The sequence below is a fragment of the Acipenser ruthenus genome, chromosome 24 (genome assembly GCF_902713425.1).
Source record: "Acipenser ruthenus chromosome 24, fAciRut3.2 maternal haplotype, whole genome shotgun sequence".
Lineage (NCBI taxonomy): Eukaryota > Metazoa > Chordata > Actinopteri > Acipenseriformes > Acipenseridae > Acipenser > Acipenser ruthenus.
In genome coordinates, this window is record NC_081212.1 from 14,184,327 (window position 1) to 14,206,865 (window position 22,539).

Sequence of the window (22,539 nt, forward strand, 5' to 3'; positions counted from 1 at the left end):
GCTCCCGATGAATGATGCAGTGGAACGTCCAGAATTCAGGGTAGCTGTCGTCAGCCTTACATAGCCCCACAAATCCATTTACAGACCCGAGCATAGATGGAGCCCCATCCGTTGAAATTGCCGTAAGTTTTTGTAAAGGTAGGTTGTTTTTTGCAACAACTGCCATCAGTGCTTCTTTTACATCAATGCCACGGGTTCTGTCTTTTAATGGTACGATATCCAGTAGTTCCTCGTTTATTACACACTCATCTGACACAGTCCGTACGAATATTGCTAACTGCGGTTTGTCCTGTACATCACATGACTCGTCCAGTGCAATGCTGAGGTACTCGCATTTCTGAAGCTCCGAATACAACTGTGATTCAATGGCATCGTTTATGTCAAATTCTGTGTTCAACTGTATGGCGCGAGAGTTGAAGATCAGAGATCGTTCTTTTCAGATTATCGTCTTCCGGAGACACAATGGAAATAACATCTGCGAGGCATTTTTTAACAAACTCGCCTTCGCAGTATGTTTTTTTTTTTTTTAGCACGAGCTATGTTCCAAGCGACTTGATAGGAGGCTAGTGTTACTGTTTGAGAGTGCTTGGTAAATTTACTGAACACTTGAGTCTGTTTTTGTATTTGGCTTTTCAATGTTTTGAGTTTGTGTGTGCGGAGTTCAGTACCTTTTGGAAATTCCCGATCGATGTTCGCATGGTGTGTGGTGAAATGGCGCTGGAGATTACCAGACTTGAACTGTGCCAAAGAAGTTTGGCATATCAGACACAGTGGTTTCCCATTGCGCTCAATAAAAAAATATAAAATCTCCGCTGAGAGTTCTGTTTTCATCCTCATATTTTCGCTTGCGTTTACATTTTCCTTCCATCTTCAGGACTAGCCTGCTTAATACAGAATGCTGGACGTTACCGAGATGAGCGCAAAATACAATTCCGTCAAAAATATATATATATATATTTTTTAAATACGATTGGTTCTGTTTTGCGATTGGTTTTGGCAGCTAGATGACGTCTCGACTTTTGACCCATATGTGCGTGCGCAGAACAGCAGAGGCGACAGTTTTTGGCAATGACAGTTTTCTGCACAGAACGGGAGATATTCGTTATTCTTTGCTACTGTGATAGTATGTTCTAAATTATTCCCCTTCGATAGAGCCGCATGTAGTGGATTAAAGAGCCGCATGCGGCTCGGGAGACGCCGGTTGGCCACCCCTGGTGTAGAGAGTGACATTGTATGACATGGAAGATTTATGGAATTATATCATTATCAACTACTTAAAAGCTATACAAACTCTAAGCAACTGCAGCTAACAAATTAATTCCATAAAATCATACCTGTTTTTGCACTTCTATTACTACATACATCTCAAATGTGCAGTTCTGAAAGAAACACATGTTAGAGTAGCAAAAAGTTAAAGAAAGTTCTCACTTCACTGCCTTATTCTCAGGATATCTGTTTCATATGCACTTCCTGGTATATTTCCCCTCAGCTGTGTCTTCTGGGTCTGAGCATGCTACTGGCTGAAAACATGTCAGTCAATCGGGGAAGCAGCTGGTTAATGACAGGAAAAAAGCTGTTGAAGTGAGGTAAAATGGCCAAGCAAGTACAACACAAACTGAATGCTTGGAAACAGAGATTTCTTTAACCTAGTGTAGTACTAGATAAAAATACATGTTTACTCTGTTATGTGATAACTGAGACCTATATAACACCAGGTATGATTTAGCAATAGATGTGGAGTTTGTGTAAGTTCACTTTCAACACTGCTCTGTGGAAGGTGAGGCTGTGTTTGCACTAGGCAAGGTTAATTAGTGTGCTGGAGTTGGGGTGCCACAGCAAGTTGGGGGTGATACGGTGAGCCGCAGGGTTCTGTCACACTCTGGGTGCTCCGGTACCCTACAATGACCAACGTTGCACTGATGAGTCTCATTAGACTTTGTTAATTACACAGATGTTAACGACCCTCGGTCAAAGGAAAGCTTTGCACTTCACTGGAGTCATGAATCGTCATGAAACAGATTTTTTAAGAGGAAAGGAGCATAGACGTAATTAGGAACAGTGTGATCAGAACAGACATGTTTCATCAGACTACTTTAAAGTGTCAATATCTGTATGATGTTTGTATTCATTCTGATCAGCTCCTGAGCTCAGGTCAGAAAATACCCAACAACACAATATTCAATTCATTTCAATTATGAGTGATGTATGAGAAATAACTATGAAGGATTTGTCAAATGTCCATCTTGTGCATAGAATACAGAGTATAATTCTAGTTAAAGGCCAATAAAGCTCTTTGTGTTTAGAGGTTCATCAGTACGTCATTGTTCTGATTTATAATAACTCTTATCTCTTACTGGAACAGAAACCATTTTGCAGTTTGAGCAGACAGAACTGTTCAGCTTCACTTTGTGTAATAATATAAGATGATTTATAATAATAAGAGACAGCTGACACACAACATATTAACTTACTGTGTGAAAAAGAAAAGCCTTGCGGTCCCACAGTAAATGTGAACAATAATTTGGCAGTTTTCCAGTGGTTATACAATGCATATAGCTTACCCTGGTTTTAATATGCTTTACCATACCCCTCTGTGCTTTACCATGCTTACCTATGCATATACCTTACCCTGGTTTTAATATGCTTTACCATACCCCTCTGTGCTTTACTATGCTTACCTCGGCATACAGTATAGCTTACCCTGGTTTTAATATGCTTTACCATGCTTACCTATGCTTCAGCATACTTTCACTATACTTTATTACACTTCTTAAAGTCTTGGTTTCTGTCTGTTTAATGAAATTGCAGCATACAAAATAGTTTAGAAAATATATCTAGCACTTTCCTTCACTGTGTGTGTCTGAAATGTGCAGTTCTGAAAGGGATATGCTACAGTAAACATGTATTTTCATTCTAAAGCATGATATTTGGTACTGCCATTGGTTAAATAAAGTTTAGTGTGCTTGCCTTTCCTTCCAGGGTCTCTACTGATTTTCTTCCATGGTCATTTCACCCCAGCAGTGTCTTTGGGGTCAAAGCATCTTACTGCGAAGCAGTTGCTGACAGGCAGGCCCTAATGGTGTGGAGACATTTTACTATCCAGATGAGATGACCAAAGAAGTGTAAGGCAATCTGAAAGCAAGTCTTGCAAACAGAGATTTCTTAATCTAGTGTGGTGCCAGATATCGGGACATGGTTTATACCAGTCTTCAATTTTTTTTTTTTTTTTTTAATATTACAAACTTGAAGCAATCAACCAATTAAAATAATTCCAAGTCTCCTAAGCACTCTCAAGTTGTTTTGTTTATCAGTTTCAAAACATCAGTGTGTAAATATCTCCATTCAAAAAATGAGTGAATGAAGACTGCTTTGAAAATAAAATCAAAATGAAAATGCATGTTTGTTAAAACATGTATTTATTTTTTAAGAATTCCTTTTATTCGCTTCAAACACTTCCAGGAGAAACTGTTTTCCTGTTGTGAATGTCACCTCAGCTGTTAATTCCTCCTTGAGTTAAAGACTGCGTCTCTGTTCTTCAGAACTCCTACCTGTCATATCTGCCTTGCTGCCTCCGGGAAGCGTAATGGGGAGCTGTTAGCTCAGACCTGATAAGCAAGAGGAACCAATTTGTACATAGCAGCACAGCCCCAATCTCCACTCTATCAAGCTTGCTTTCTGTCTCACTGCAGGGTTGCCACTCTGACAAATCTCCTACAAAACACACCTCCCGCTAGCAGCACTAACCCCCTTGCTGTGGCTTTGTGACCTCACAGGGGCCTCATCCCAAGCCCAGTGCCAAGGGAGAAGTGAAAGCTGGTAGCTAATGAGAAAATCGCATTCTGAAACCCTCAGACTGTGCAGAATTGCAGTGAGGCGCAGCTTTCATGGCTGATGAAGCTCACCGGATACAAAACTGTCTGGGCACGAATCTGTCTCTATTTTATTTTAAGTGAAAATCTCTCTTTCATCCTAACACTCAGCCTTGTTTATGGAACGCGTCAGGATTTGTGGAATGAAGTGTGAATTCCTCATGTCAAGATTAGGGATAAGAGTCCAAATGGTTGTGATTTTTGCAAGATTGTTCCTGACTTCGCATATCTGGCCAATGTCCCTTTTTAGCTGGGAATGTGTGGCTGATCCTGGACCACAAACACTACTGGATATCTATGCACATATCTTTATTAGGACCTGTACATGATACTGAGCACCGCTTCTACTGAGCACAGCCTTGACGTGACATACACTCCACAAGGTGCTGGAAGGTGTCTCAAGGGATCCATTTTATCCAGGGGGGAGGGGGGCATTATTGTTAATGGACTCTTAAAGAGTCATGTTTTGGAGTACATAGATATCAAGCCCATACAGTGTTGATGCAAGTCAAGGACAGGTGTAATTGCAAAGAACAATTGAATGTTTTTCTATGATGTGTTTTCTTTTCATATGATGCGTTGATATAAAGCACCCTCTCTCTCTCCCTCCCTCCCTCTCTCTCTCTCCCCACATATATATACAGTGGCTCTCAAAAGTATTCACCCCCCTTGGACTTTTCCACATTTTATTGTTACAACATCGAATCAAAATGGATTTAATTAGGAGTTTTTGCCACAGATCAACACAAAAAAAGTCCATAATGTCAAAGTGAAAAATAAAATCTATAAATTGTTCTAAATTAATTACAAATTCAAAACAGAAAATAATTGATTGCATAAGTATTCACCCCCTTGAGTCAATATTTGGTAGAGGCACCTTTGGCAGCAATTACAGCCATAAGTCTATTTGGATAAGTCTCTACCAGCTTTGCACATCTGGACACTGCAATTTTTGCCCATTCTTCTTTGCAAAATTGCTCAAGCTCCGTCAAGTTGGATGGGGACCTTTGGTGAACAGCAATTTTCAACTCTTTCCACATATTCTCAATTGGATTGAGGTCCGGGCTTTGACTGGGCCACTCCAGGACATTGACCTTTTTTTTTTTTTAAAGCCACTCCAGTGTGGCTTTGGCTGTATGTTTGGGGTCATTGTCCTGCTGGAAGATGAATCTTCTCCCAAGTCCCAGGTCTGTTGCAGACTTCAGGGTTTTCCTCCAGGATTTCTCTGTACTTTGCTGCATCCATTTTGCCCTCTATCTTCACAAGCTTTCCAGGCCCTGACGCAGAGAAGCATCCACATAGCATGATGCTGCCACCACCATGCTTCATGGTAGGGATGGTGTTTTCAGGATGATGTGCAGTGTTAGGCTTGTGCCAAACATAGTGCTTAGCGTTGAGGCCAAAAAGCCCTATTTTGGTCTCATCAGACCATAGAATCTTCTTCCACTTGGTCTCAGAGTCTCCCACATGCCTTCTGGCAAACTCTAGCCGAGATTTGATGTGAGTTTTTTTCAACAATGGCTTTCTTTTTGCAACTCTCCCATAAAGGCCAGTTTTGTGAAGCACCCGGGCTATTGTTGCCGTATGCACAGACCTCCCAGAGACAGGTGTATTTAACCTGAAATCATGTGAAACACCTTAATTGCACACAGGTGGACTCCATTCAACTAATTATGTGACTTTTAAAGACAATTGGTTGCACCAGAGCTTATTTAGGTGTGTCATAGCAAAGTGGGTGAATACTTATGCAATCAATTATTTTCTGTTTTATATTTGTAATCAATTTAGAACAATTTGTAGATTTTATTTTTCACTTTGACATTATGGACTTTTTTTGTGTTGATCAGTGGCAAAAACTCCTAATTAAATCCATTTTGATTCCATGTTGTAACACAATAAAATGTGGAAAAGTCCAAGGGGGGTGAATACTTTTGAGAGCCACTGTAATTTGACAGTTGAGAACAGTAAGGCTGTCATCAGTTGGGATCACTCAGTGCTGAAATGCTAAACGAATGCACTCTCTGAGGTGTTTTGTGCACTGAAATGTATAATCTTGCCATTCAGAATATATATGTTTTATAATTTATCTTCCCCTCACCTATCACATCAGAAGATCTCCTGACCTCCAACTGTCATCTGAATTTCAATGCCAATGTTGAAAAGCTCCACATATCTTCTATCAGCTATTGAATAAGTCAGAGTAAGCAGTCCTCCATACTCTTACAAAAGCACCATATTTACCATATATTATAAATCATTACAGATTGCATGTGATCTTTATTTAGAGGATATGAATAATACAAATCATTCTCTGGGTTTCAATGCAGTCCAGGCCATTCTAAAAGTATTCATCACCACCAGTTAGGCTCAGAGAGAGGCAGGCTTGCTTGCTTACTTACTGGGTGTCACTCAACACAAAACAGTTTACTGCATTGTACTGCACGCAATGTCTGCAATTACTGGACTTTTGTTTGCTACTTTATGCACCAGCTTTAAAATCCGAACCTAATTGTTTTTTGTTTTGTTTCTTTCATACGCAGTCTGTTTGTTGTTAAGAAGTTCAACGCAGCCACACTCAGCCCCCGCTATAGAAACTGCTGCATTCGGTACTAAAGACGGGTGCTCAAACATGCTTCCATGTGATTGGCTTAATATTGCCTCAAACACTTGAATGTACAAGCCACAAAAATCTATCAAATTCTAACCACCATCGGAGATGTCAGCAGAGAGAGACCACTACCTTGGCACTGACTACTATAGCTGTAGCTCTTATAGTTATTTCTCCAGGTCTGCTGAAACATGACATTATAATTCGTACTGAACACAAGAGGAATTGTGTTTGACCCCTTTTATGTTGTAAGATACTAATCTTATTGAAAGACCATTTAAAGAGGCCCTGTCACACAGTGTTTATGTTCCAAAGGACATCACTCTACCACTATCATTGCCAAGATATTAACAGTTGAAAATCAGAGTTTAACATGGAAACAAAGTTGCAGCTATAATTTGTCAACATCAAAAACTTGATCTGACACAATTCTTAAGTAAACTATTCATTCGGCCGACCAGAGTAACGAAGGGACCCAGGGTATACCCTGAGAACATGAGCCGCACACCTGGGTGATGGCAGACCCAATCGGGGAGACAGAGTAACAAAGGGACCCAGGGTATACCCTGAGAACATGAGCCGCACACCTGGGTGATGGCAGACCCAATCGGGGAGACAGAGTAACGAAGGGACCCAGGGTATACCCTGAGAACATGCACAGCACACCTGGGTGATGGCAGACCCAATCGGGGAGACAGAGTAACGAAGGGACCCAGGGTATACCCTGAGATCATGAGCCGCACACCTGGGTGATGGCAGACCCAATCGGGGAGACAGAGTAACAAAGGGACCCAGGGTATACCCTGAGAACATGCACAGCACACCTGGGTGATGGCAGACCCGATCGGGGAGACAGAGTAACGAAGGGACCCAGGGTATACCCTGAGAACATGCACAGCACACCTGGGTGATGGCAGACCCAATCGGGGAGACAGAGTAACGAAGGGACCCAGGGTATACCCTGAGAACATGAGCCGCACACCTGGGTGATGGCAGACCCAATCGGGGAGACAGAGTAACAAAGGGACCCAGGGTATACCCTGAGAACATGCACAGCACACCTGGGTGATGGCAGACCCGATCGGGGAGACAGAGTAACGAAGGGACCCAGGGTATACCCTGAGAACATGCACAGCACACCTGGGTGATGGCAGACCCAATCGGGGAGACAGAGTAACAAAGGGACCCAGGGTATACCCTGAGAACATGCGCAGCACACCTGGGTGATGGCAGACCCAATCGGGGAGACAGAGTAACGAAGGGACCCTGGGTATACCCTGAGAACATGAGCCGCACACCTGGGTGATGGCAGACCCAATCGGGGAGACAGAGTAACAAAGGGACCCAGGGTATACCTTGAGAACATGCACAGCACACCTGGGTGATGGCAGACCCAATCGGGGAGACAGAGTAACAAAGGGACCCAGGGTATACCCTGAGAACATGCGCAGCACACCTGGGTGATGGCAGACCCAATCGGGGAGACAGAGTAACGAAGGGACCCAGGGTATACCCTGAGAACATACGCAGCACACCTGGGTGATGGCAGACCCAATAGGGGAGACAGAGTAACGAAGGGACCCAGGGTATACCCTGAGAACATGCGCAGCACACCTGGGTGATGGCAGACCCAATCAGGGAGACAGACAGGTCCTACTAAAGTGGCTAGGCAGTGTAAGTATTCCTAACATGTTGTCATATTTGTTACTATAATGATTTAAATACATCTCAAAATGACTGTAAAACGCGGAGTTTTCAATTGCAGTACTTTTGGTTTGTAATGCGTGTTTGGGATTCTGTTATGCATGCTAACTGTGTTGGTTTCCATGATGCCTCTGAAGGAGGATATAGTTATACAGTGTTATGAAGCCTTTAGGATAATGTTATGAGTGCTACAATTCAAAAACAGTGTTAATTCCAGTTTTCAACGGCAGTTCTTCCTCCTGAACCTGTTTCAAGTGCTTCAATAGAGACAGGTTTTTGGAAGCTGGGCTTTATTCAGGATGGTGTCAAGCAACATTATCCCTTGTGATGCTTTACGAGTTGCTGTATAGGTCATTGATAATATTGTAGTATTTCCATTCCAAACAAGGCTAAAGGCTTGCAGTGCTGGCTTGGAAATACATCATTCAAAATAAAATGAAATTCCAAAACTGAGGTTGTTATTTGTAGACTGCATGCTGCAACAAGATGAAAACTGACCTGTAAACATGAGCAGCACCCTGGGAGAGTGTATTTTAAATAATGCATTAGTCTAGCATCTTACAACCTGAAAATACACATTTAAACAGTGATTCACTGTCTAGTGTTGACTGGACAGAGTGCAGAGCAGAAACCCCAGGAGCTGTGGAGAGTGTAAAACACATTTACAAGTGGGGGCTGGGTGGCACAGTGCCCTAACCTGGTCAGTTTCACTGTAATTTTGCCGTTTTCCATGTTTATTCCATGGTTATTTTCCCCTGGTTTGCCATGTTGAAGATATGCTTTACCAAACCCCTCAGGGCTTTACAGTGCTTACTATGCTTTACCACACTTTCATAATGTTTTATCCCACTTGTTATGCCTTTTCTACAGTAAACATTTTTATAAAGAAATCACAATGTCTTTTGCATCAGGAGGCCAGGGTTCGAGTCCAGCTGGGATCACATGTGAATTAAAATGAAGCAAACTAAATCATTTCCTAAATCCTACATGTTTAGCACTTCCAGTATTCTCAAATGTGCAGTTATGAAAGAAAGACAAGAAAACACATTTATTTTCATTTTAAAACAAGATTTATTGTTCTAAATGAGGTTAAAGATAGTTCTCAGTTTCCATGCCTTACTTTCAGGAAATCGGTTGCACTTCCTGGGTCATCTCACCTCAACAGTGTCTTCTGGGTCAAAGCCTGATACTGGCTGCAATAGGTGAAGCAGCTGGTTGAGTAATAACAGGAAAGAGCTGTTGAGGTGAAATGGTGAATCTATCTGAAAGCAGATATCATGTTTTAAAACACAAATACATGTTTGCTATGATGTGTTTCTTATAAAGGGACCTATATAGCAAATGGAACTGCATGACAGGTAAAATGTAACTACAATCAGTGGACATTTGCCTCTTGAAACCACCAGATGTTATCATGTAGAAAAAAATAATATATATATTTCAAATGTAATATAGAGTTAGAGGTAGGTTAAAAAATAAACAAAGTACTGTTTGAGGCTGTATAGAGTTTCCATCATAGGCACTCATAGAGTACTGTAGGTATTCCATGAATGAGCAGAATCTGGATGAGCTTCCGCAGGGTTAGGTCTGTCATCATGAGTGAAATAAACACAGCCCTCTCTGAATGGCCATGGAGTATTCTGTTAATATAACAAGTACAATGCTTGCAAAGGAAAGCATGTTTAAACCGAACAGCAGAAAGCACAACTTTCCTTAGATCAAGTCCTGCATCCGCTGGGCAGCGAGGTGTCATTTAAAACCGTGCGATTCACCCTCGTTATTCTGACAATGAATTTCAATGAATGCAAGACAGTGTCCAAAATGAAATACAGTCAAAAAAATATGCACTCAGCAGCACCGAATATTTCAAAGTTATTCGAAACCAGATCTCTGAATATTTGAAATATATCTCTTTGTTTCTTAGTCCTTCTGCTCTATCTGCTAGAACGAGGCCTGATGTTTTTTCTCCCCTCATTCCTGGGAAGGGTGGCATAGAAAGGGTTAACCCCCAGTCCCTGAGTTCTTATCAGCTTTTGGAAAAAGGAAATGGCATTCAGGGAGAGAGCCAAGTGAAATGACTTAATATGCAGATTTATGCAAATGCATGCTAATGTATGCACACGGGAAAGCGCGGGAGAGAGCGGCAGTGCCGGAGGCTGCTTTGATTGGCACTTGCTGTGTTTATGTGCCGTGATCAGTTGTGGTTGTTTAGAAAGCTGAGCGCTGATTTGTATGTCCTGTTTTTACACAAACAATATATATTTACAGCATTAAAATTCATGTTCTGAAAAACGTATTGAGGACTGAGAGCAACCAATGTTTTTATTTTTAAAGATGATCTCCCTTATACATTATTTGTATTCCAATACAATTCATTTTGTATTCCTGCTTAAATTCTGCATTGTTTTCAAAGATGTTGTTTAAATTGGCTGTGTGAAAATGTTTTGATTTGAATGCTATTTTGTGATGTGCTTGGAATAAAGTTTGTTTGGGAGAAGAATATCTTCAATCCCTGTTGTCTCTGCTCTGCTTTTGATTGGTTTAATGTCACCCATGTTAGCACCATAGCAGTGTGCGCCCGTACTGCATTAGTCAAGGCTAAGAAGTACCAACACATTGCTATCGATTCACTGAAATCAATGCTGTGGTGTAACAGGCAGTTTTGTGTGCTGCACTACCGTTACAGATGCTGGCCCTGTCTGTGAGATGCAATGAAGATGAAAGCTCTCAACAATGGATGTAGATGAGCCTGGTTCTTTTGCATAGTGGTTTAGATGCTCATTCGCAGTGTGCAGGGTCGCCAGATGTTCCACAGTAGACTTAGCACTGTACAGACAGGGTGGCTGTCTTAAAACAGCAAAGCAAACTCCAAGGCATAGCACTGCAGCTCAATTCCACCTCAAATCAATCATTCTCACCTGATATTACATTGTCTTTGGTCTGAATGAAAGGGTCACGCTAAAGGAACTAGGAGATGACATTATATAATGGGTCTCCATCTAGCGGCTGATGAGTTAATAATACTGATCTCAGCATCAGACCCGCACTGACCTCTCCATTACAGAGCTGGCTCTTCAGTTGAATGGTAACACATTTGCTTTTGAACCGTATGGTTTGTGTTTTCGAGTCCAGACCTCTAATTTCCATTCAATTAATTTGGCTGAGATGCCAATTCATTACAATCACAAAAAGGAAATGGCACTAGCAAAACGACATCACAATCCATTTAGCAAACACTGGTCAACTCTCTAGCAGCTCCCTGCACTGAATCCTTGCTGAGGGTACAGTCAGCACTCACATATCCGACCCTATCAAATGTTGACCAGTGATGGTTAAACGCGCGTGACGCATACAGTATCTGATTATTTTATTTTGGCCTGTTCCAACCCTTGTCCATTTTTCAGGGAACACAAAAAAGATACAATATCAAAAATACATATCTGAAAAGACTATGTTTTAAAATAAGTAGGCTTCCAACTAGGTGTACTGTATTGGTTTTGTTGGTACAGTACTATATTTTCAACAGAAGTAGTATTTTAATTCAGAATGATATGATTCTGAAAATATTACTTGCCAAGAGACGACATGTGGATTGTAATACAGTAAATACTTTTAAATCTGATACACATTGTAGCAGTATGTGAAATTCCCCATTAACGACCCAACAGCAAAATTAAATCAGAATGTTACCCATGCACAGAACTGCGTACAATGCAAAAGGTAATGCGATTTAAAAAAGATTAAAAAAAATAAAATAAAATAAAACAGTTTCCAGAATTAAAACAGTATCCAAAGTCAGTATTCAAAATTGCAGAATATAGTGCTCGATAAGGCCCTAATGTCACAGTTCACTTGCAAATGAAAATGCACAAAAACAACTAAAGATCACAGATAAAAAAAATACATCACAGTATCTAAAACTGTTTAATGATTAACTGTTACATTACCATAGCTTGTCTCTTCTCTTTGTTTTGGCTGCATTTTCTTCAGGTGAAACTGGAGGAAGCGCTGTGTAACTGCACAGACTGATTTGGCATGCAGAGAGAGAAAAAAGAACGCAGGCTGCGACGGATATTCAAATAAATTGTAACACTGAAGAGATGGGCTTTGTATCACAAAACTGGTGACAGAATCGGAAATCACGTATGACAGGTAAGTGCATTCATTTGTTACATATATATAATGGGGATTGAATTTATTCTTAATACGAGGGCGGTAAAACGTGACTGACGTGTATCTGGGTAACGGATATCCGAATGCTGACTATATATAATTACCACAACTGCACCACAACATTGATGTACTACCAAACCCAGTGGTTAGAATTCGTATGGGCAAATGTATTATAAGACACTTTTACTGAAACCAAGCACTGTACACAGTAGGTAGATAATCCTGACAGCTACAGTCAGGACTGGTCTCATAGGTGCTTGGCCATTACCTGCCAACTATGTGCAGCTCCCTAAACCTTTGGAGTTCCAGATAACTAAAGGGACAACAACTGGCATTTACTTAAGCAACTGTTATAGGGCTAATTATGCAACAAACAGGTTCATGGTGAAAAAGACAGAACACTCTCAGTTTCTATGGTAACCCTGGTAATTGCAGGCCTCACAAATAAACTTCAATCATCGATAGACAATTAAAGTTGCATATCTATAAAAAAACACGCACTCTCTCTCACACAATAGCAGTATCTGCTAGCAGTGTCATATGGCTGTTTTCTTTGTGATCATTTCACCATTACAAGCAAAAGCAAAAATAATTACAACAGACTTGTTGCTCAAGAAAGGAAATGTAATTTATCATTTGTCTCCAGACACCATTTAACAGTCCATTACTAAACTTGCATTTGTCAAGCATACAGGCAGTCTGCAGATGTTATTACATCAGTAAATTTATTTTCTCTTTTTGTCTAAAAATTCACACATGATACGTAAGCGATTTAAAGCACCTTTCATTGTTCTCCTTTCAAAAAATTAAAGACTAGAGGCCCTTAATTTCATCTGATTTCATCTCTTACCAGTCAAGATCTTGAGGACCTACACACTCTGTCTAATCCCAGCTTGTTGTGCCCAGTACAACCATGTTCCTGAATTCCACAAAGTGGTTATCCTGGCGACTCTACAAAGAGAATGACCCTCTTTAATCATCTCACCCACATCTGTGCCCAGGAATCCTGCCCAAGCTTTGTTGCTCCGCCAGTGTTCCGCTCTTAAGACAAGATGCCCACCTCTTTCAGTATGAAACCCTCAACCGTGTTGGCATTTATAAAACAAGCTGGTCCAGTAACTAGAACAGACAGATATGCTGAAGCTTTATAAGTGAGGCTCAATGTTATTGTAGCTAACCAAATAATTCCAAAGAAACCCTTCTTATTACTAAACATTTTGTTTGTTTGTTTTAAAGACGACATACTGCACTACACAAAACAAAGTTCTCAGTTAGCTTCTCCTTCCAGGAAATCTGTTAAACTTGCACTTCCTAGGTCATGTCACCTCAGCAGCTCACTTTCATCTAGACCGGGATCCAGGACCTCTATCTGTGCAGGTATGTGCTGGTCCTGTGGGCACCATGATCCAGGACCTCTATTTGTGCAGGTATGTGTTGGTCCTGTGGGCATCATGATCCAGGACCTCTATCTGTACCTCTATCTGTGCAGGTATGTGCTGGTCCTGTGGGCATCATGATCCAGGACCTCTATTTGTGCAGGTATGTGCTGGTCTTGTGGGCATCATGATCCAGGACCTCTATCTGTACCTCTATCTGTGCAGGTATGTGCTGGTCCTGTGGGCATCATGATCCAGGACCTCTATCTGTGCAGGTATGCGCTGGTCCTGTGGGCATCATGATCCAGGACCTCTATCTGTGCAGGTATGTGCTGGTCCTGTGGGCATCATGATCCAGGACCTCTATCTGTGCAGGTATGTGCTGGTCCTGTGGGCATCATGATCCAGGACCTCTGTGCAGGTATGTGCTGGTCCTGTGGGCACCATGATCCAGGACCTCTATCTGTGCAGGTATGTGCTGGTCCTATGGGCACCATGATCCAGGACCTCTATCTGTGCAGGTATGTGCTGGTCCTGTGGGCACCATGATCCAGGACCTCTATCTGTGCAGGTATGTGTTGGTCCTGTGGGCACCATGATCCAGGACCTCTGTCTGTGCAGGTATGTGCTGGTCCTGTGGGCATCATGATCCAGGATCTCTATCTGTATCTCTATCTGTGCAGGTATGCGCTGGTCCTGTGGGCACCATGATCCATGACCTCTATCTGTGCAGGTATGAGCTGGTCTTGTGGGCATCATGATCCAGGACCTCTATCTGTACCTCTATCTGTGCAGGTATGTGCTGGTCCTGTGGGCACAATGATCCAGGACCTCTATTTGTGCAGGTATGTGCTGGTCCTGTGGGCATCATGATGCAGGACCTCTATCTGTACCTCTATCTGTGCAGGTATGTGCTGGTCCTGTGGGCATCATGATCCAGGACCTCTATCTGTGCAGGTATGCCCTGGTTCTGTGGGCATCATGATTCAGGACCTCTATTTGTGCAGGTATGTGTTGGTCCTGTGGGCATCATGATCCAGGACCTCTATCTGTGCAGGTATGTGCTGGTCCTGTGGGCACCATCATCCAGGACCTCTATCTGTGCAGATATGTGCTGGTCCTGTGGACATCATGATCCAGGACCTCTATCTGTACCTCTATCTGTGCAGGTATGTGCTGGTCCTGTGGGCATCATGATCCAGGACCTCTATCTGTATCTCTATCTGTGCAGGTATGTGCTGGTCCTGTGGGCACCATGATCCAGGACCTCTATTTGTGCAGGTATGTGCTGGTCTTGTGGGCATCATGATCCAGGACCTCTATCTGTGCAGGTATGTGCTGGTCCTGTGGGCACTATGATCCAGGACCTCTATCTGTGCAGGCATGCGCTGGACCTGTGGGCATCATGATCCAGGACCTCTATTTGTGCAGGTATGTGCTGGTCCTGTGGGCATCATGATCCAGGACCTCTATCTGTGCAGGTATGTGCTGGTCCTGTGGGCATCATGATCCAGGACCTCTATCTGTACCTCTATCTATGCAGGTATGTGCTGGTCCTGTGGGCACTATGATCCAGGACCTCTATCTGTGCAGGTATGCGCTGGTCCTGTGGGCATCATGATCCAGGACCTCTATTTGTGCAGGTATGTGCTGGTCCTGTGGGCATCATGATCCAGGACCTCTATCTGTGCAGGTATGTGCTGGTCCTGTGGGCACCATGATCCAGGACCTCTATCTGTGCAGGTATGTGCTGGTCCTGTGGGCATCATGATCCAGGACCTCTATCTGTATCTCTATCTGTGCAGGTATGCGCTGGTCCTGTGGGCACCATGATCCAGGACCACTATCTGTACCTCTATCTGTGCAGGTATGTGCTGGTCCTGTGGGCACCATGATCCAGGACCTCTATCTGTGCAGGTATGTGCTGGTCCTGTGGGCATCATGATCCAGGACCTCTATCTGTATCTCTATCTGTGCAGGTATGCGCTGGTCCTGTGGGCACCATGATCCAGGACCACTATCTGTACCTCTATCTGTGCAGGTATGTGCTGGTCCTGTGGGCACCATGATCCAGGACCTCTATCTGTGCAGGTATGTGCTGGTCCTGTGGGCACCATGATGCAAAATGATGTGCCGTACCATGTTCCCTAAGACAAACGTTATGTAATTTAAATGTTTGTGTACATTTATTAGTTTATTTTCCTTTATTTGACCAATTTGACCTTTGTTTTCCTACCGAGTTTGAAATGCCCAATTTGTTGCCTTACTGCTGTCCCACTTACTGATCAGGAGGACTGAAGATCAACACGTTGCCTCTTTTTAGCCTCCGAACCTCAGCCAGAGATATAACCAAGCACGGGGCTCCAGACCAGCAGGGGTCGCAGCAGTGCGGTGAGGAGAATATCCCCAGACCTCACGGGAGAGTGAGCCACACTGCACTCTACCAGCACTGCTTTCACTAGGTGCCCTGCTTATTCAACACAAGCATTCAGTTTACTAGGTAAATGCTTTGGGAAAAATCTGAATGATGTTCCTGCTATTACGATGATCTTCCAGTAAGTTCATTCTTGTTGAGTATTTAGCCAACAGTACAGTAGTTACTTTTTAGCACTACTACATATCTTACGTGTTTGAAGCCTATAGGACCTGAATGAAATTACTTTGTTTTGATAATTAGCATTTTTTTTTTAAATAGTTATGTCTAATGCATTAGTGTGTTATTTTACACTTATAAATAACTCTAGAGTTAATTAAAAGACAAAGGTGTTCTGGCGTTTATTTGAAAAGGGATATTTGAAAAGTAATTTGTTTTTGTGTTTTCTGTTTGAACAGAATCCCATCAGAGGCAAAGTGCCCTATTCTTCCTTCCCTGACAAGGCCTGTCAGCAGAGTTGTAGAGATTTCTCTCACTTTTCATTTACAAGCACCATGGAACAGCAGCACAGCATCATATTCATTATTTAAACACATTTATACAGGAGGTGTCCTCCGAGATTAAGTATCTCCTTCTCAGGGATGCTCTCTCACTGGTAACAGGTCCCAGACACTGGTAAACAAAGAGCGAAACACAAGAAAAACAGACAATAAATCATAAAATCATAAAAATAAATCACAAAACGAAGAGGAGAACTAATCCAGGGACCAAGCGCACGGTATATTGTGTTTTAAGAATGAAGAGGAGAACTAATCTAGGGACCAATCGCATGGTATATTGTGTTTTAAGAATGAAGAGGGGAACCAATCCAAGGACCAATCGCATGGTATATTGTGTTTTAAAAACGAAGAGAAGACTTTTTCACTAATTTTGTTTGTGAAAATATGCAAAATATACATGATGCAAAACTAGAATAAATACCAATGAGTTTATATACAGTATGGGTATACTTTATATAGGCAAATGTTTGTTTCCATAAATATGTCCTGTTTTCCATCCATGTAAAGTGGAACCTGTTTTTTGTTTGGTAAAGTCAGAGTTGTCTGAGAAGATAGAGCAGCTTTGTCGGTGTAACTGTCTGACTAAGGATAAAAAACCTGGGAGATGATGGGAATTGACAGTAACACTGCACCTGAAACAGACCCCAGGGGCCATCTGAGGATGCTGAACCAACTCAGACTGACAAGCAAGGTGCCCTCCTGCCTATGCCAGACTCAATAAAACAGCGATCTCAATTTATTCAACAAAAGCCTACAGTTTACTGGGTCAAATGCCTTAGTCCTAATCTGAATAATGTCCCTGGTATTACGATGCAATTCCAGTAAGTTCACTGTAGTAATTAGCCAGTGAGCAGATAATTACATGTATATGCAACAGCCTTTCTGGAATTATTTGTTTATTTATTTGTTTATTTATTTAGCAGACGCCTTTATCCAAGGCAACTTACAGAGACTAGGGAGTGTGAACTATGCATCAGCTGCAGAGTCACTTACAATTACGTCTCACCCGAAAGACGGAGCACAAGGAGGTTAAGTGACTTGCTCAGGGTCACACAATGAGTCAGTGGCTGAGGTGGGATTTGAACCGGGGACCTTCTGGTTGCAAGCCCGTTTCTTTAACCTCCTTAGCTCAGGGGCTGCCCAATTAGCTCAGGGGCTGCCCAATTAGCTCAGGGGCTGCCTATTAACAGAGTTCCAATAAGCAGACATCATCCATAACTATTAAACATACAATACTGCTGACTTTAGAAACATTCAAAGAAACTTCTACATTCAATGACAAGCGTCTCAACTCTTTTTTCAATGTCTTCTTCTTTTTGTAGTATTTCTAAATAAATGACGTCCACAGGTTGTGTGGTAACTTTTATCTTATTTAAAAAATATGTCGGTATTACTACTTTTTGTTTTTCTTTTAGAAAAATGTACTGCTTGAAAAACAATTGTTGTGTTTGCTGTCCAGAGATGAAAACTCCACTTCCACCTACACTGTATGTAGGTGATGTTTCATTGTCCAACACTTACTCCTTTTTTTAACTCATCCATACTAACATTTCTTCCCTCCAATCCGCAAAAACAACCTGCCAAGTCCAGCTACGTCCTTTCATGTGCTTCTGCAAATTCCCTGGCTAAATCTGACTATGATCATTATCTATTGAACTAAACAAAGCAAGGTTGGACAGAGAAAGCGTTCCGGATTACGCTGTGGTCCCAAGACATAATATAGTTGAAGCTGGCACAAGTTTTCAATTTGGTATTTTTCTTGCATCCTCAAATAAGTATTTGACAATTAATTGCAGCCCCGTGTGGTGCTGATATTATTGTATTGATTCATAAATTACTTGTCGTAGCATCTTTTCTCAAATACTTTCGTTATTTTAGACTTGGGCACAGAAATCCAATTCTCTCTTTTTATAGCATGAATGTATAATTTCTGTCCCATCACTCATTATCTGGCATGTTTCTCACATGTGTCACTATTATAATATGTATACCGAGGCTTGCTACTATTCAATTTTTATTTTTTTGCAAAATCGACGACTAATATTGATGTATATTTTTTAAAGAATTTACAATTTTTTTCGATCTTTAGTTTCCAATTCAAGCAGAGAATGGGTGAAATTGACCTTTATGCTTTAAAAAAAAAAGTACTGTTTATGCCATTGCGAAACCCCTTTATTATTCAACATGCAACAAAACCATGGTCACCAACATTCTAATAGAACACATTCAAATTGAAATGACGTTTGGTCAATGTGGAGATATGTCTTGTATAGATAAAGATAATACACAATGAAAAAATATCTGAAATAAACCGCAGAAAACACAGCATATAAACATTTATTACACAGACTTTTTATAGCATATGCACAGAACAAAACAGATAGTTGAACAGAACTAACTTGCACTTATTAGTCGGAGTCAGAGCTCCCCCCCCCCCCCACTCCTGCTTTAGCACAGCTGGACTCAGATACCATGTTTTCATGACACCTCCCTCAACTAGTAGCATTGAGCAGAATCGCTTCAAAACACAGACCACGCATTAAATCATGAGGGAAACCAGCACCAGATTCTTGTTTTTTCCTGCGTTTTCACCAAGCAAGCTTCCATTGCACTTTTTAAAGACAATTTCTGAGCACTATCCTTCATATTTTTATGGCCTTGTGATTGCATGGGTTCAACCACTCTGTTTGCCTTTGCGGTGACTTCTGCTTTGCACAGTTACATACCATACAAGGATATTTTCTTCATCTCCTGTCCCACATTTCTTTACAGTTTTCACTTCAAAGTCAGGGTAGTGTTTTCCTCTTGCACCACATTTTTAAATCTAACAAGTAACGGTCACCGTATATATAGCAAAAGCTTACCTATACCTTACCCGCTAATTTCAAAATCGGTGCATTGAATGACACTGTAGCTGGCAAATGAAAGTGCACAGTCGGTGCCGTTCTGATGATTGATAGGCATTTAAACGAATGAGAGCATTCTGGTGCTTCTTCAATCAAAACAGGGTGAAATGACAATGACAGTGACAGTGAAACTATACTAACAGACCACAACAGCGACCCCCAGTCATTCAGAGAGGAACGGACACGGGACAGACAGTAAGTATAAAAACTAAACAAACTAGAGAGGATTTCTAAATGATCATTTATGGTAAGAAAATAAAAAATAGCATGTGGTTTTACCAACTTTTATCCTATATAAATCTATTTCAGTCTAACTCATTGCAGAGTCATGAGCTTATGTTTTATTACACATAATACATCATTTATATGCATCATTTATACCGTTATCCAAGTCTTTATCATGTTTGTCAGTTGGTACTATGCACAAGACGACACTTACGGCAAACTGGTCTGAAATGTGGTGTTTTGATTTGCTGAGATTGCATTTATAATCTATAACCAGCGGTTCACATAACTGATACGCAAGTACGCATGCGGACCAATAAAGAAAAATGCGGACTTCCATATTGTTCTCTAAGATGCAAATGCGTGCCGTCAGAACAGTTTTAACAGGAAAGCATTTTAATTAAAGGCAGGGAGGGTGCTCACGGCTGGAAGGTGAACTATACCTGTGTAACGTATGGATTATTCCAGGAGAGGGGGTGTCTCTGGGCTCAACGATCTCCGCGATAGTCTGTTAGTCTAGAGACTTGTGTTAGAACTGTGCTGGGCTTCACCTATACCCAGGTTCAGATGTTCAGACTGAGTTGTCGCATCATGTTTAATTTCCATCTTGGTGTAAGAAGACACCCTGCCTGGATCCTGTTTGATCCCTGTTGGATCCTGTTTTATCCCAGTTTGATCCTTGTTGAATCCCTATTGGATCCCTGGTTGATCCCTGTTGGATCCCTATTGGATCTCTGCCCACCCCAAGCTGATAAACCTCAGTAGGATGGCAGTCCAGTGCCTTTGACAGGAGCACAAACTGAATGACACCTCAGGCCTGAGAGAGGGCTGATCGAGATGGGAGAAGACAAACGAACGAGAGCACAGGCCTGGAGCTCAGGAAGCCAGCGGGCCCAGTCGATGGGACAGTGTGTGTGTGTGGTGTGTGTGTGTTTGAGTATGTGTGTAATGCTGTCACTGTGCAGTGTGGTGTGTGTAATGCTGTCACTGTGTGTGTGTGTGTAACGTTGTCACTGGGCAGTGTGTGTGTGTGTAATGCTGTCACTGTGCAGTGTGGTGTGTGTAACGCTGTCACTGTGCAGTGTGGTGTGAGTAACGCTGTCACTGTAGTGTGGTGTGTGTGTAACATTGTCACTGTGCAGTGTGTGTGTGTAACGTTGTCACTAGGCAGTGTGGTGTGTGTAACGCTGTCACTGGGCAGTGTGTGTGTGTAATGCTGTCACTGTGCAGTGTGGTGTGTGTAACGCTGTCACTGCAGTGTGGTGTGTGTAACGTTGTAACTGTGTAGTGTGTGTGTGTAACGTTGTCACTGTGCAGTGTGTGTGTGTGTGTAACGTTGTCACTGGGCAGTGTGGTGTGTGTAACACTCACTGGGCAGTGTGTGTGTGTGTAATGCTGTCACTGTGCAGTGTGTGTGAGTGTAACGCTGTCACTGTGCAGTGTGTGTGTGTGTGTGTGTGTGTAAAGCTGTCACTGGACAGTGTGTGTGTGTATGTAGCGCTGTCACTGTGCAGTGTGTGTGTGTGTAACGCTGCCACTGTACAACAGTGGCTTCAGGAAGACAGCTGCAAGCAACACATTTCCAAGAAACAAAACAGCTCCAGTTTTTATGTAGCTCATTATATCACAAATCTTTTCCCAAAGTTGGAGGCCTGATAGTCTGTATTTCTTGTGTTTAATGTTACTCTGCTAGATTCTGGCAATGACCACAACTGTTTTCAGCTGATTTATTTGTTGGTCATTCTAGAAGAAAATGCCATAAAAAGTTCAAATGTGTTTATTTTTTCTAACTAGATGAGCAGCATTAACCCTTTAAAAATCATTCACTCTGATGGGTAGTATAATAAAACATACACACAATCATACAATATGGTGTTTGATTTCCTGTGCAACCTCTCAACTGTTCAGATGCAGAACTGATATCAGTGAAGCTCAGTGTGAAACAGGATCAGGAACCAAGGAAGTGCAACACTATCTGAAAGCATGGATTGCAAACAGAGATTTAACCTCGTGCAATCCAGCCCATCTCAAAAGAGAGAATACTGCCCAGTGCAATGCAGCCCATCTCAAAAGAGAGAATACTGCCCAGTGCAATCCAGCCCATCTCAAAAGAGAGAATACTGCCCAGTGCAATCCAGCCCATCTCAAAAGAGAGAATACTGCCTCGTGCAATCCAGCCCATCTCAAAAGAGAGAATACTGCCTCGTGCAATCCAGCCCATCTCAAAAGAGAGAATACTGCCCAGTGCAATCCAGCCCATCTCAAAAGAGAATACTGCCTCGTGCAATCCAGCCCATCTCAAAAGAGAGAATACTGCCCAGTGCAATGCAACCCATCTCAAAAGAGAGAATACTGTCTCGTGCAATGCAGCCCATCTCAAAAGAGAGAATACTGCCTCGTGCAATCCAGCCCATCTCAAAAGAGAGAATACTGCCTTGTGCAATCCAGCCCATCTCAAAAGAGAGAATACTACCTCGTGCAATCCAGCCCATCTCAAAAGAGAGAATACTGCCCAGTGCAATCCAGCCCATCTCAAAAGAGAGAATACTGCCTCGTGCAATCCAGCCCATCTCAAAAGAGAGAATACTGCCTCGTGCAATCCAGCCCATCTCTAAAGAGAGAATACTGCCTCGTGCAATCCAGCCCATCTCAAAAGAGACAATACTGCCCAGTGCAATCCAGCCCATCTCAAAAGAGAGAATACTGCCGCGTGCAATCCAGCCCATCTCAAAAGAGAGAATACT

The 22,539-nt window shown here is 42.1% G+C and overlaps 1 protein-coding gene and 1 long non-coding RNA gene across 8 annotated transcripts in view; one reads left to right on the forward strand and one right to left on the reverse strand.

Moving 5' to 3' along the window:
• LOC131700537 (uncharacterized) overlaps positions 1 to 18,006 on the forward strand; it is a 54,437-nt gene extending 36,431 nt beyond the window's left edge. Inside the window, exons 2-4 of one of the 2 annotated variants that reach the window (XR_009308411.1) lie at positions 12,172 to 12,333; positions 16,054 to 16,285; positions 16,563 to 18,006. This is a non-coding gene — a long non-coding RNA (uncharacterized LOC131700537). The remainder of the gene's footprint in view (positions 1 to 12,171; positions 12,334 to 16,053; positions 16,286 to 16,562) is intronic. The other variant, XR_009308410.1, reaches the window with a different exon arrangement.
• LOC117429103 (CUGBP Elav-like family member 4) overlaps positions 1 to 22,539 on the reverse strand; it is a 252,645-nt gene that overhangs the window by 122,151 nt on the left and 107,955 nt on the right. The window lies entirely within an intron of this gene.